Source organism: Jaculus jaculus, chromosome 14 (assembly GCF_020740685.1).
Source record: "Jaculus jaculus isolate mJacJac1 chromosome 14, mJacJac1.mat.Y.cur, whole genome shotgun sequence".
Classification (NCBI taxonomy): Eukaryota; Metazoa; Chordata; class Mammalia; order Rodentia; family Dipodidae; genus Jaculus; species Jaculus jaculus.
Window position 1 is genome coordinate 18,015,250 of NC_059115.1, and position 12,098 is coordinate 18,027,347.

Sequence of the window (12,098 nt, forward strand, 5' to 3'; positions counted from 1 at the left end):
TAGAATATAAGATCTGGAATTTGTCTTTGGTTTAAAATTTTTCTGGGGACATATTCATAAGAGTAGGAATGTTTGCATTTGGCTTATATGTTTTCCACATAAGTAGATACTGTCAAACATTCTTCCAAAATTATACTATTTTTTTTTTTTGCTTGTTAACTGCTTTATTAACTTTACATTTTTCATGCAAATGGGTAAAACTACTGTTGACAGAAACTTACACCAATTGTAAAGGCAATCTCCAATTAGAAGCTGGCAACACAAGACCCACCTGACACATGGAAAATAACAACAGATTCACAGCAAACAGATGGGTAAAGGCATAACAGGAAAATGCAGGGAACAGGAGAACCAGCAGGAATCACAGTATCAATATCATGGAAATGGAAAAGTCAGGGCATAAGGCAAAATTCATCATGGTGGTCATGGTGATTGGAGAGCTCCCCCATAAGGATGCACAAGCAATTCCTCAGCTGTAACTCCCTAAGTTTCCTCCTGATTTCCCGCATCTTCTCCATGAACATTTCCATATCATCTCCATCTCCACCCAGCCCTCATTGATCTGCCTATTGGGTATGGCCCATCGAAAATTAGGGGCAAGTCAGCGAGCCTGTCCTCGTCTGTTATTTCCTGCAGGTTGGTGGCCTTCACCTCCCCCTAAAGGCCGGTCTTCTCCATTCCGCAGAGGCTGCTCCATTTCTTCGTTTTCCTGGTGTATATTTGCCATGAGGAGATTTTTGCCTGGTGGTTATTCTGGGCCTATCCTTGACGTCTCTCCCTCCTCCTCCAGAATCTGTCTTCGAGGTGCACGGCCGAGACCCTCAGTCCCGCAGACCTGCTCCGCTTTCCCCGGCCCGATGCCAGCCCGCTGTGCGCAGGGCAGCGGGGAGCTGATAGCCAGACTGCACCCAGGGCTGCGTCGCTTTGCAGCCCCGGGTCACGTGAGGGCCGCGCGTCATCTCCGAGCTCAGCCGCCCCCACCCAGGGCGGCGGGTGCAGCGGGAGGCCCCTCCCGCCCCCGGCGGCCCCCCCCAAAATTGTACTAATTTTAACTTCCATTCCCAACACATGCAAGCCATGGTTTAATCTTGTCCTGACAAAAGTTTGGTATTTCTTGCCATGTTTATTAAATATTTCTACTGGGGTATGATAATATCAGGTGCTGGTTTATATAATATCATGTCTATTATTATTCAGTTAGTATTATAGGAAGGTTAGGAATTTTGGGGTCTTTTACCTATTTTTATTCCTTACTTTGTCCTGCAAGAGTTCTTTGCAAAGGATAGAACCTATGTCTCTCTCCTGACCCCAACTCCTATATGCATGCATAAGTGTTTGTGTACATGACTTTTAATGAGGATGAGCTCTTTTTTTAATTTTGTATAATTTATTATTTCATTCATTTGGTTAATGTTTTATAATGATTAAGATACATTTTATCAAAGACAACAGAAACATGCATTTGCTATAATATTCTCATCATTTTTCTTTAAAATTTAAATCACATTCATAATTAATTGTTTTATGGTGTGGGCAATGATTTTTTTTTTTCAATGTGATCAGCAAATATTATGGAAGTGCTAGATACTGCTTTCTTTCCATTTGCTTTAAATTTTCCCTGCTTCTTCTAGACAAGATGGCCTCACCTCTAATCATGACTTCTTAGTGAAATAAACTGGAAATTCTCCCCATTAATATGTACATATTCATGGCTTTGACTGCTACTCTGGAAGTTACTGTTGGTCTAAATGTCAAGGCCATGAAGCTTTGTTCAGGATGGAATGATATTACAAAGCATAAGGGATTTCTCCTGTTTTTGCCTCCCAAGCAGCTTGTAGGATTACAATATACACTAGCCATGTCTGACTATACTATTTTTGTGTGAATTATTTTGCTCTGGACAGTGACTATTGCTATACTTTAAATTTAAATGTAATTAATGTCAGAATGGATTCCAGGAATTGGTTAATTGGAATAATGTTCTTATCACAGACCACAGTTGGAATTCTGGAAATTTTTTCTGTCCTTTCCCAGTATCTATCCTTAACTATCATGAATGCTCACTGAACACCACTAATGTGATCCTCAAACACTTGACCATTGCCAATTCCTTGATCATTCTCACTAATGGAGTGCCCCCACACAATGACAGCTTTTGGGCTGAAACAGTTCTTCTGATCTGAGCTGTAAATTTCCTTTGTACTTTCACTGCATGGGCAGGAGCGTGTCCATTGGCTCCACCTGCCTCCTGAGTGTCTTCCAGGCCATCACCATCAGCCCCAGTAGTTTCTGTTGGAAGAATCTTAAAGTCAAAGCTCCAAAGTTCATTGGCCTCTCCTTTTCCTCTGCTAGATACTGTACATGGTAGTGAATAGCACTTCCCCTATATATAATTTATATACCACACGAAAGAGCAGAAACATGACCAAGAAAGACATCTTGAATATTGCTCTACTAGCGGCTGTGATGTCATCACGGGCTCACTGTAGGTAGCAGTGCTAGCATTCCCTGACGTTTTGCTTTCCGAGGTCCAGTGGTCCATGGTTCTCATTCTGTATAAAAAACACAAGCGAGACAATGACATCAAAATAAAAGAGAGACTAATGGAGAGAGGGAGGGGACATGATGGAGAGTGGAGTTGTGAAAAGGAAAGTGGGGTGGCGAGGGAAACATGGTTTATTGTCTGTAAGTATAGAAGTTGTCAATTAAATGTTATACATTAAATAACTAAACAAAAAGTGGGGGGGAAATACCTCAGGCTACAGGGGAACATACGTTCACATTTAAACCACCACACAGGCTGACCATCATCATAGCATTCTAGCTGCTTGAACATTTCAAGGACATCTTGATGAGATGACAACCCAACTGCAAGGCACACTACTACCATGGATGCTCTTGGAGAAGTAGACTTCTGCTTCAAAAGTCTTGCTCAAGTCACAACTGTTCCAGCCTATACCAGAGACAGGAAACTTCGCCTTAGCAAAATCCTCCCCAATGTTCCGCCTAAAGAAATGTACACCTGGTGACTGAGTCTGACAGCAGCATTCAACAAAGTCTCAAGAAAGGAGTAGCAACTGCTACAGCCACTTAGCAGCAAAGTATTTGTGATTTATTAAACAGGCTATGTGTATGCAAGTCTTATGGTTGGTTCTTATGTAAATATTAAGGTACTTCTGCCTGTAAAGACTTCTGGTTAGTAGAAGTGGGCTATGTAAATAGATGTAAATCTGTTGTTCATAAAATTATAGCCTGAATCCAAGTATACAATTTTCTTCTTATGGTTTTGTAAGCAGGCTGCTTTTCCCTCTTTGGGAGTTAATCTAAAGACCTTTTCTTATATGCTCTGCTCTCCTCCCTTGAATTTTGTAATTTTTACCACCAATAAATGTTTCGCTCAGATGTTCTTTGTGTATTTCCGATCGTTATCATGGATAGAGCAGGCTTGGTGGCTTCGTAAACAGTAGACAAGGCCCTCAGCCTCAAGCATCAGAAACAAAGTGACAACAGTAGCAGCTAAAAGGGCACAATTGATGTGTTCCAAAGAATGACCATGAGCAGAAACAACAGCTGAGAATGTGGGGAACAAGAATCTTCAAAGAGATTGCAATCCCAAGTTAATGAAATATTCCCAGATTAATGCCAAGGTTTACAACCCAAGGGTCTTACCAGCATGACCCACTATTGGGAAACTCTGCCTTCAGCTAGGTCACACATGATAAAATTTAGCTAAATAGTGCCATAACTTGAATGCATGCTTCAAAGCATGAGTTTTCATAAAACATTTTATATTAAATCTATAATAGTTAAGGAAAAAGTTCTGGAGAGGGAAAAATGTGCGTAAGAAAATGAACGTAAAGGGACCTAGACTTGACAATGTATAAGAGTGGATTAAAAGAAGGATTCAGCGGTAAGAGATGAAAAAGAGTAATTGGGAAATAAGGTCAAAATATGTTTTATACGTGCTTCAAAAAAGTATCTGACACTGACACTGCTTTCTAGCCTGTCCTTGCACCACGTGAACTCCATGACCTCTATGCTCGTCCACTCTCTTACCTCACCCTACCGAGACCCTCCCTCTTGCAGTGCACACACCCAGCTTTCTCATTTCCCCCTTTGCAGTGATCGGAATATATTTTAAATACTCCATATGTGTGTAAAAGATTGTCCTGTTGTGTGGGTTTTAAGTGTTGCATAGCATATGTATAACTACTGCTATGTTTTGGCCTTCACAGGTTCAAATCTAGACACATTCCACACATGCCGCAATCACTGAGATACCCCACACCACACCACACCTGGGCTCACTATATGAAGTGTGGTGCGCATTTGGGTAAAAACTGGGAGATGTGTGCTGGTGTCTTTCTTGTAACCATAAGATTGTGGACATGGCTGTGGGGGGGGTATATTTGTATATGCTTGAAAATGTGAGTGTTCATACCTCTGCAGCAGAAATGTGTGTGGTGATGAGTTCGTGCTTGTGTATGTGTGTAGTGTCTGTGTTGAAAACCATGTGGCTCTTAATGTTGACTTGTGAGTAGTGTTCAGTGACGAATTAAACTCGCACAGGGTTGGAGAGATGGCTCAGTGGTTAAAGGCACTTGCCTGCTTGTCAGTCTGAGTTCAACTCCCCAGTACTCACATAAAGCCAAATGCACAATGTAGTACATCTATCTGGAGTCTGTAGCAGCAGCAGGCACTGGTTCTCTCTCTCTCTCTCTTTCTTTCTGTCTCTCTCTTTCTCTCCCTCCCTCCCTCCCTCCCTCTGTCATGCAAATAAATATTTTTTAAATATTTTTAAATTAGGCCCACTCAAAGAGTTGGAGGGTCAAGGATAAAAAACATAATTACCTACAGGGAAACATTATAGGATGTATACTTAATAGAAGGAAGCTAGTATTTTCTTAAATCTGTGGCCAATCTATTTTGTGTCATCCAAATGTTAGAGATACTCACATGATAATATTACTGTGGGAAATGTTATAAAAATGTAGATGCCCACAGGCAGGAGATGGCTTAGCAGTTAAGGTGTTTGTCTGAGAAGCCTAAGGACCCAGGTCCAATTCCCCAGGACACTCATGTAAGTCAGATGCATAGAATGGCACATGTGCCTGGAGTTCATTTACAGTGGCTAAAAGCCCTGGCATGCCCATCCTCCCCCCTAAATAAAAAATAATTTTAAAAGTGTAGCTGCCCACACAGACAGATATATTCATTTCTGGATATGAAAATCTTGGACACTAAACAAAAGACCTCACTACAACAGAAGTCTAAGTCCCATCTTTCAATACAAGAAGGTGATCTCCAGGGCCCGAAGAAGCCATGCATGAAAAGTGTCTGTGTTTGCCTAGAAACACAATCAAATTGAGACTGACAAAGTGGCTTTGGACCACACAGACAAATCATTCCCGAAATTAGCAAGAGGCGTGTAGTGAGCAAGGAGGATAGTGTATTGTAGCAAGAGAAAGAGATGGCCACCAATATTTTGGTGGGCTTCCGTGGGGTGCAACATGCATGGAGACCTCCTTTAAGATAAGAGAAGTGTAGTGTACATGTGAGCTCCTCAGAGAATACAACATCTAAGTACCTGGTCCTTTTCCTGCACTCCCTTACCTGTTTATTCTCTTAGTGGATCTTAACCTTTATCCTTTCCCTATACTAAGCTATGACCATGAGATCAACAGTTTTATCTAGTTAGTCATTGACATTCAGAGTGACTTAGGATCCCCAGATTTGTAGATGTGTGATGGTGGCTTATGTGGACCATGTTTCTAAATTCTGACTTAGCCAAAACCCTCATAAGGAAAGCACTAGTGGACAAATGCCCAATTAGCAAATCTGAAGCATGATTTTGACCAATATTTTTTATGTTTCTTCATTAATTATACAAACAATGAAGGCCTTTCAGAGTAACAGAAAGAAAAGAAATGTTGAAAACTCTGTTTAATGATGCTATGCTGAGAAGGAAGCACTGGCTTCTGTGATTAGTCATAAAAAAGGATAGTTTTTGAACTGGGTGTGATGGCATATGCCTTTAATGACAGCATTTGGGAGACAGAGGTAGAAGGATCACTATGAGTTTTTATGGCCAGTCTGGGACTATTGAATGGGTTAAAGGTTGGCCTTTGCTAAAGATAGACAATGCCTTGAAAAAAATAGTTCTTCCCAGTTGTCCTATCTAACACAGGCATTTTTTCTTGGAATGAATGTACATTATAAAACTTTGTCTGAGAGACATGGTACTCTGATAAGAATCCTTACAACTGTTGAGGTCAGTATTTGTATTTCACATGATATTTATTTACCATCATGTCCAAATTAATTTGGATACAGCTTGCACAAGTCAGTCTAATAATTTCTAATGTCAATCATGGCACATTGGACCTTTAGCTCACATTTCATTTGATATTCTTCTCAGATATTGACTTGAAATGATAGGGTATTCCACTTAGTATCTTAAAATGTGGCAGATTTAGGATCTGAACATTAACAAGTCAAATTTTGTTCAGGGACACAGGTGGCCTGAAATCAAGTCAGATGCACATGCCTCTTTACATATTAGGACTCATAAATCAGACTTCATAGTTCCTGAAACTTCCACAGGAATCTCTGTCATCCCTCAAAACAGTTTATATATTTGGAGATACTCACAAGGAACTCATAAGTTGTTTTGTTAATTAGAAACTAGGAAAAGTTTCAGAAAATTTATTCCCCAACCCAGTGCTGTCATTTCCACTACAGGTGAAATGAAAATTACAGTCTGAAGGGAGGTGAGATCACAGAGTCACAGACCTTTATCTGGCATTGAGCTGCCTCCCTCTCCTACAATGCCAGCTATCATGATATCAGGATATACACAATGAGCCCACCACCCTACAGAGTCAAGGGGTCAAGTGAGTATTTTGGATTTCAGTCTGAGAGGCACAGCAAGCAAGCAAAGGCAGTATGGGTAAGTACACATGTCTGAAAATGGGATTCTGAAATAGATACAATAAAAGGGCAAGTGAAGAAGAATAATTCCTTGGCTAAGAGTATAACTAATAAAAAGAGGTGTTCCTGTCCTTATGCCAGTCCCTGAGGGTTCTGTGTGCAATCCCTAAATTCTTCAGGATATGACTTTGGGTAAATAATACCAGTGTAATGACACCTGACTTTAAAGATACTTAATGATGGTTATAGAGATGGATCGGTAGTTTAAGACATTTGCATGCAAAGCCTTATGGCCTGGGGTTCAATTCCCCAGTACCCACATAAAGCTAGATGCATAACATGGTGCATGATGCATCTGGAATCTATTTGCAGTAGCAAGAGTCCTTGGTGTACACATTCTTTCTCTCTCTCTCTCTCTCTCTCTTTCTCTCTCTCTCTCTCTCTGCAAATAAATAATAAATAAAAATTTTAAAAGATACTTAATAATTGTAGTCATAAGGAAATCTTTGGTTTGTATCACCTCACATAAATATTAGACTAATTTTTCTACATTATCATTATAGCCTTATTTATCATGATTTCATGCCTATAATAAAGATTAGAATACTTGTCTCTTCTAAGAGGCAACCAGTATTAATCAGTTTGAACACTTTTTAAAGTCTTTTTTTATGATATATACAGTGAATTTTATTTTTAGCCACAAAGGACAAAAGAATATGGCATTTACAGGAATACTAGGTAGTTACATTAAGTGAACTAAGTCAGTCTCAGAAAGAAAAGCATGTTTCATTTATGGCTTATAGACTTTACTTAAAATCATATGTGTACATATGAAAAGGAAGTAGAATCAGATCTGCCTAGGGAAACAGGGGAGGGTCAGAAAGAGGAAGGTAGCAGGGTATGCAGTGGTATGATGCTAAAATACACTATATACTGTATGAAAATGTCCTTACAGAGCCCAATACCATGTACAATGAAAACAGTAGTATGGAACAGTAAAAAACAAAAGGAGCTCAAAAAGGAATAAACACATTATCACAAGGAGCACTGGGAATGAAGAAACAGTAGTTATCATACTGTTTTAAAAGTTGAAAACAGATAGAGTAAGGCTGAAGGGTAGCAAGAGTGAGCAAAGCTGTAGCCTGGTAGCTGCAAAAAAGGTCCTGTAACAAAGAGAATCAAAGTTTTCTCTTACTCTTTTAACAAACACCTGAGGTAATTTATAAAATGCAGGAGTTTGTTTTGGAAGTCTTAAAACATAACTGGGTAAACACACTGCTTTAGTGCTTCTGGTGGGTGAGGGTTCCGGATAGCAATGGAGGACAGAGGGAGTATTTACACTAAGGACAAGTAAATCCCCATTTGGCTCCTGTAATGATTCTCCCTTGAGCATATCAGTTGCAGTTTCCTGGGTGGACATCACCCTAAGGCATCTTTTCAATTGTTTCAATATAAAGCATTTGGCCAACCCTTAATGGTGGTAATCTATTTAAGAATAGTAGCTTTAGCAAACTAAAACCTACTTCTGTGCCAGTAACTTAAAATCTGAATTTTTTCAACTTTAAATCTTGTACCTCTTAGTTCTGTACCTTCTGCTAGGCATACTAGTCTATTACTTAAAACAATATTTTTTAGTAACATGAAAATATCCTTTATTTAAATAAACAAAAATATGTTAAGATCCCAGTGACAAGAGTTGCCACTGAAGTGAACTAGTCTATTACTTTTCAATTTAACCTTGATCAAGCTCTCTGGGCATGGGCAGCAGAATATAGCCAGTCCAGTTCTAACAAAGTTCTCTGCTATCTTTTCTCTCCCTTTAAAAGTTCACAAGCCAACATAATTCTCTCTGCACTCAGTATTTTCAAGCTCTCACCAGAACAGCCCATAATACTTGGCTTTCACACTGTGTGGCTTCTGCAGTCACAAGTTCCAAGTCCATACATGTTCTTCCTCCATCTGTAATTATTTTATTCAATTTTCTTTGTAGACAAGAAAAATGTGTACTCCTGTTCACCTGTTGTATCGATTCCTCTGGTTTAAACAGTTCATTCTCCTTGGTTTCTTCATGTGCTTTATTACTGGGATCACCGAAGATCTGATCTCTTTGAGGAGTTTGTACTCTTAGGGTTTGAGTTCCAGGCAGGAAACGTTACAATCTACTGGTCACAAAGTTTTGCTGCATTTTATTAGAGTAAATATTCCAGAACAAAGTCACCATACACCAATGTCAGGACTGGTCCTACAGCGTTCTTATAAGACTCCTCAACGACTGCCTGACACACGACAGATGTGCAGTAGTCCTTAATCCTTTAAAAACATCGCTCTTAACTGCTGTCCACTGCGACAAAGCCAATAGGAATAGACCAGGGTGATCTGTGTGGATGGAGGAACAAAAGCCTTTTTGAGATCAGCAGCCAATCCTGGAATACATCTGCAATCACAGGGGCATGTGAAGGTGCAGCTTCACCATTTGCACCATTAGCATTTGCCTAGTACGGGTAATTTTGCAGTCAATCTTGATAGAAAGATCTTCCTTACTTGCAAGAACCTCGGCGCCGGAAGCTGGGCTATCTTTTTCAAGTCTTTTTGCAACACTACATTTAGACCCAGTTAATGTAGACATAACAATTTTTGTAATGAAACATAAATGGTATACCAGCTGTAGTATTTGAAAATGTGGCTGTCATGGGTTCATGAGCACAGACATACATGACTGTCTATTGCATCCAGCTTAACCTTGGCCAAGCCTCACGGGTCTCCACTCTTACCTCTAGATTTTGAATTTAGCCAGTCACTTTCCCTGTGTGTTTCTAAGATCTTGCCTTGGCAATCATGATGATGCCATTGTCCACATCACAGACATGAAAAACAAAGACAACTTCAGATTAGCAAAATTATAACAGGGATTTCTAAGTCATTACTGCTATTTGCTACTTTAAAAATATTTTATTGGGCTGGAGAGATGGCTTAGCAGTTAAGATGCTTGCCTGCGAAGCCTGTGGACCCATGTTTGACTCTCCAGGTCAGCAGCCTTGGCATGCCCATCCTCTCTCTCTCTCTCCCTTTCTCTCTCTCTCTCCTCTCTCTCTCTCTCAAAAATATATTTTATTTATTTATTTATTTATTTATTTATTTATTTATTTATTTATTTACTTATTTATTTGAGAGGTAGAGAGCAAAAGAGGCAAATAGAGAAAAAGAGACTGGGTGTGCCAAGGCCTTTAGCCACTGCAAATTAACTCAAGATGCATGTGTCACCTTGTGCATCTGGCTTGACATGGATATTGGGGAATCAAAACTGGCTCCTTAGATTTTGTAGGCATGTACCTTAATCACTTAGCTATCTCTCCAGCCCCTGGTATTTGTTATTTAATGTTTAACTCCTGGACAACTCTTAGCAAAATAAATATGCAAGTAAACACTTATCACCAAGAATACTGGATTTCAGTTATGATAAATGTGGCTGTTCTGTGTGTCCCTGCTCTCAGTCCTGTGGCTCTGAAGACCTATGTTGGGTTCTAGAAATGGACTTCTAGATAACTGAATGTAGGTATAATCTGTTCATCTCAGGCTGCAAATGGAGTGATGGCCACTGTGTTCTCTTCTTTAACATCACCTCTTCCTCCACTATAGTGAATGCAGATTGAAGCTCAAGTACTTGATTCTCAAGCACATGGATGCAGCCAGTTCTTAGTAACCATCTTTCATGGTGTCTCCAAGTTCACAGCGCCTCTGAGGATGAAGCCTTTGGCAAGGACTGTCAGGAGTACATTTTTAATCTTCACAGATATAGCTAGGTAAGTGAACTGGTATCTTCTTCCCATGAGTGAGTCCAACCAACACAAAAAAACCCCAAGAACTTTACATTTGTAAAACTTTCAAATTTTTCCAAGGATATTGAGTTTTCCATTGTCCCATGCTGGGCACTTTGCATCTTTGTAAATTTCATTTTTTCTTTGGACATGGTTGTAAAATGAAGCAGAAATCATAATTTTAAAACACAGCATATCTTTTTCACAGTGGGCATCATCAGTGCTGCTCTTGGGTAATTTGGGCTTGCATTTCTGAACCCAGGCATGAAGTTCCATAACTTTTGTCCTGTAGTGATAACAGCAGCAGATAAGACACTTTCAAGAAAACAACCTTTTCACTTCCTTTTATGGCAATTTTGGTAGCTTTTAAAAATAAAGCTATAATATAAGCCATAACTGTCAGTGAAACTATAGAAGTGAAATCCAACTAAGCACACAACACACAGGTAAAGAAGCAGGTGCTGCTTGCTTCTCAGACATACCTTGTTTTTCTTCTACATCATTCAACAAAAATATTCTCTGGGTTTATTGGGAGTGAAAATCCTATACATCAATTATAGAAGAATATCTCACATGTTATGTTGTGCTTTACATAAATTAAATCATAGAAAAACTCTTGTAAATTTTGCTATTTTTTAATTTTTTAAAATTTTTTATTTTTTGTATTTTAGAGAGAAAGTGAGAGACAGAGGGAGAGAGAGAATTGGTGTGCCAGGGCATCAGCCACTGCAGTCGAAGTCCAGATACTTGTGCCACCTAGTGGGCATGTGCAGCCTTGCCCTTGCCTCACCTTTATGCATCTGGCTTAAGTGAAATCTAGAGAGTCAAACATGGGTCCATAGGCTTTGCAGGCAATTGCCTTAACCACTAAGCAATCTCTCTAGCCCAATTCTGAAATTTTTATCCATCTGATTTTTTAAAGTTTTTTAATTCTTATTGACAACTTTCGTTTGTACATACTGTTCTTTGATCATAATACCCTTCCATTATTTTCTTTTGTCCCCCTTCTTTAACATTGTTCCTTTAATGCCTTCTTCTTCTCCTTGTCTATTATGATGCCTTTTTGTCCCTGCCACATTATCCATGATGCTAGAGGAGCCCAATATTGTGCAAGTCCTAGGCAGGTAACAATAACAGCCCTTGTGAAGTCTTGAATAAAATGGCCACATTGTGTCCAGAAGACAATGCTCCAGAGCACTCCTCCCCACTCTTGGATTCTCATACTCGTCCTACAGTGAATTCCACAGTGTTTCCCAAGCCTTGGGGAATGTAATAGAGGTGTCATGGTGATATATTAATAGAGTACTCAGCTGTCACATCTTTTCAGCACTTTAATGTGTTTTCAGTACCTGT

At 39.6% G+C, this 12,098-nt stretch overlaps 1 pseudogene; it reads right to left on the reverse strand.

The window, feature by feature from the left end:
- Positions 1 to 392: 392 nt before the first annotated feature.
- Positions 393 to 880, reverse strand: LOC101616810 (annotated as a pseudogene).
- Between the last annotated feature and the right edge of the window lie 11,218 nt (positions 881 to 12,098).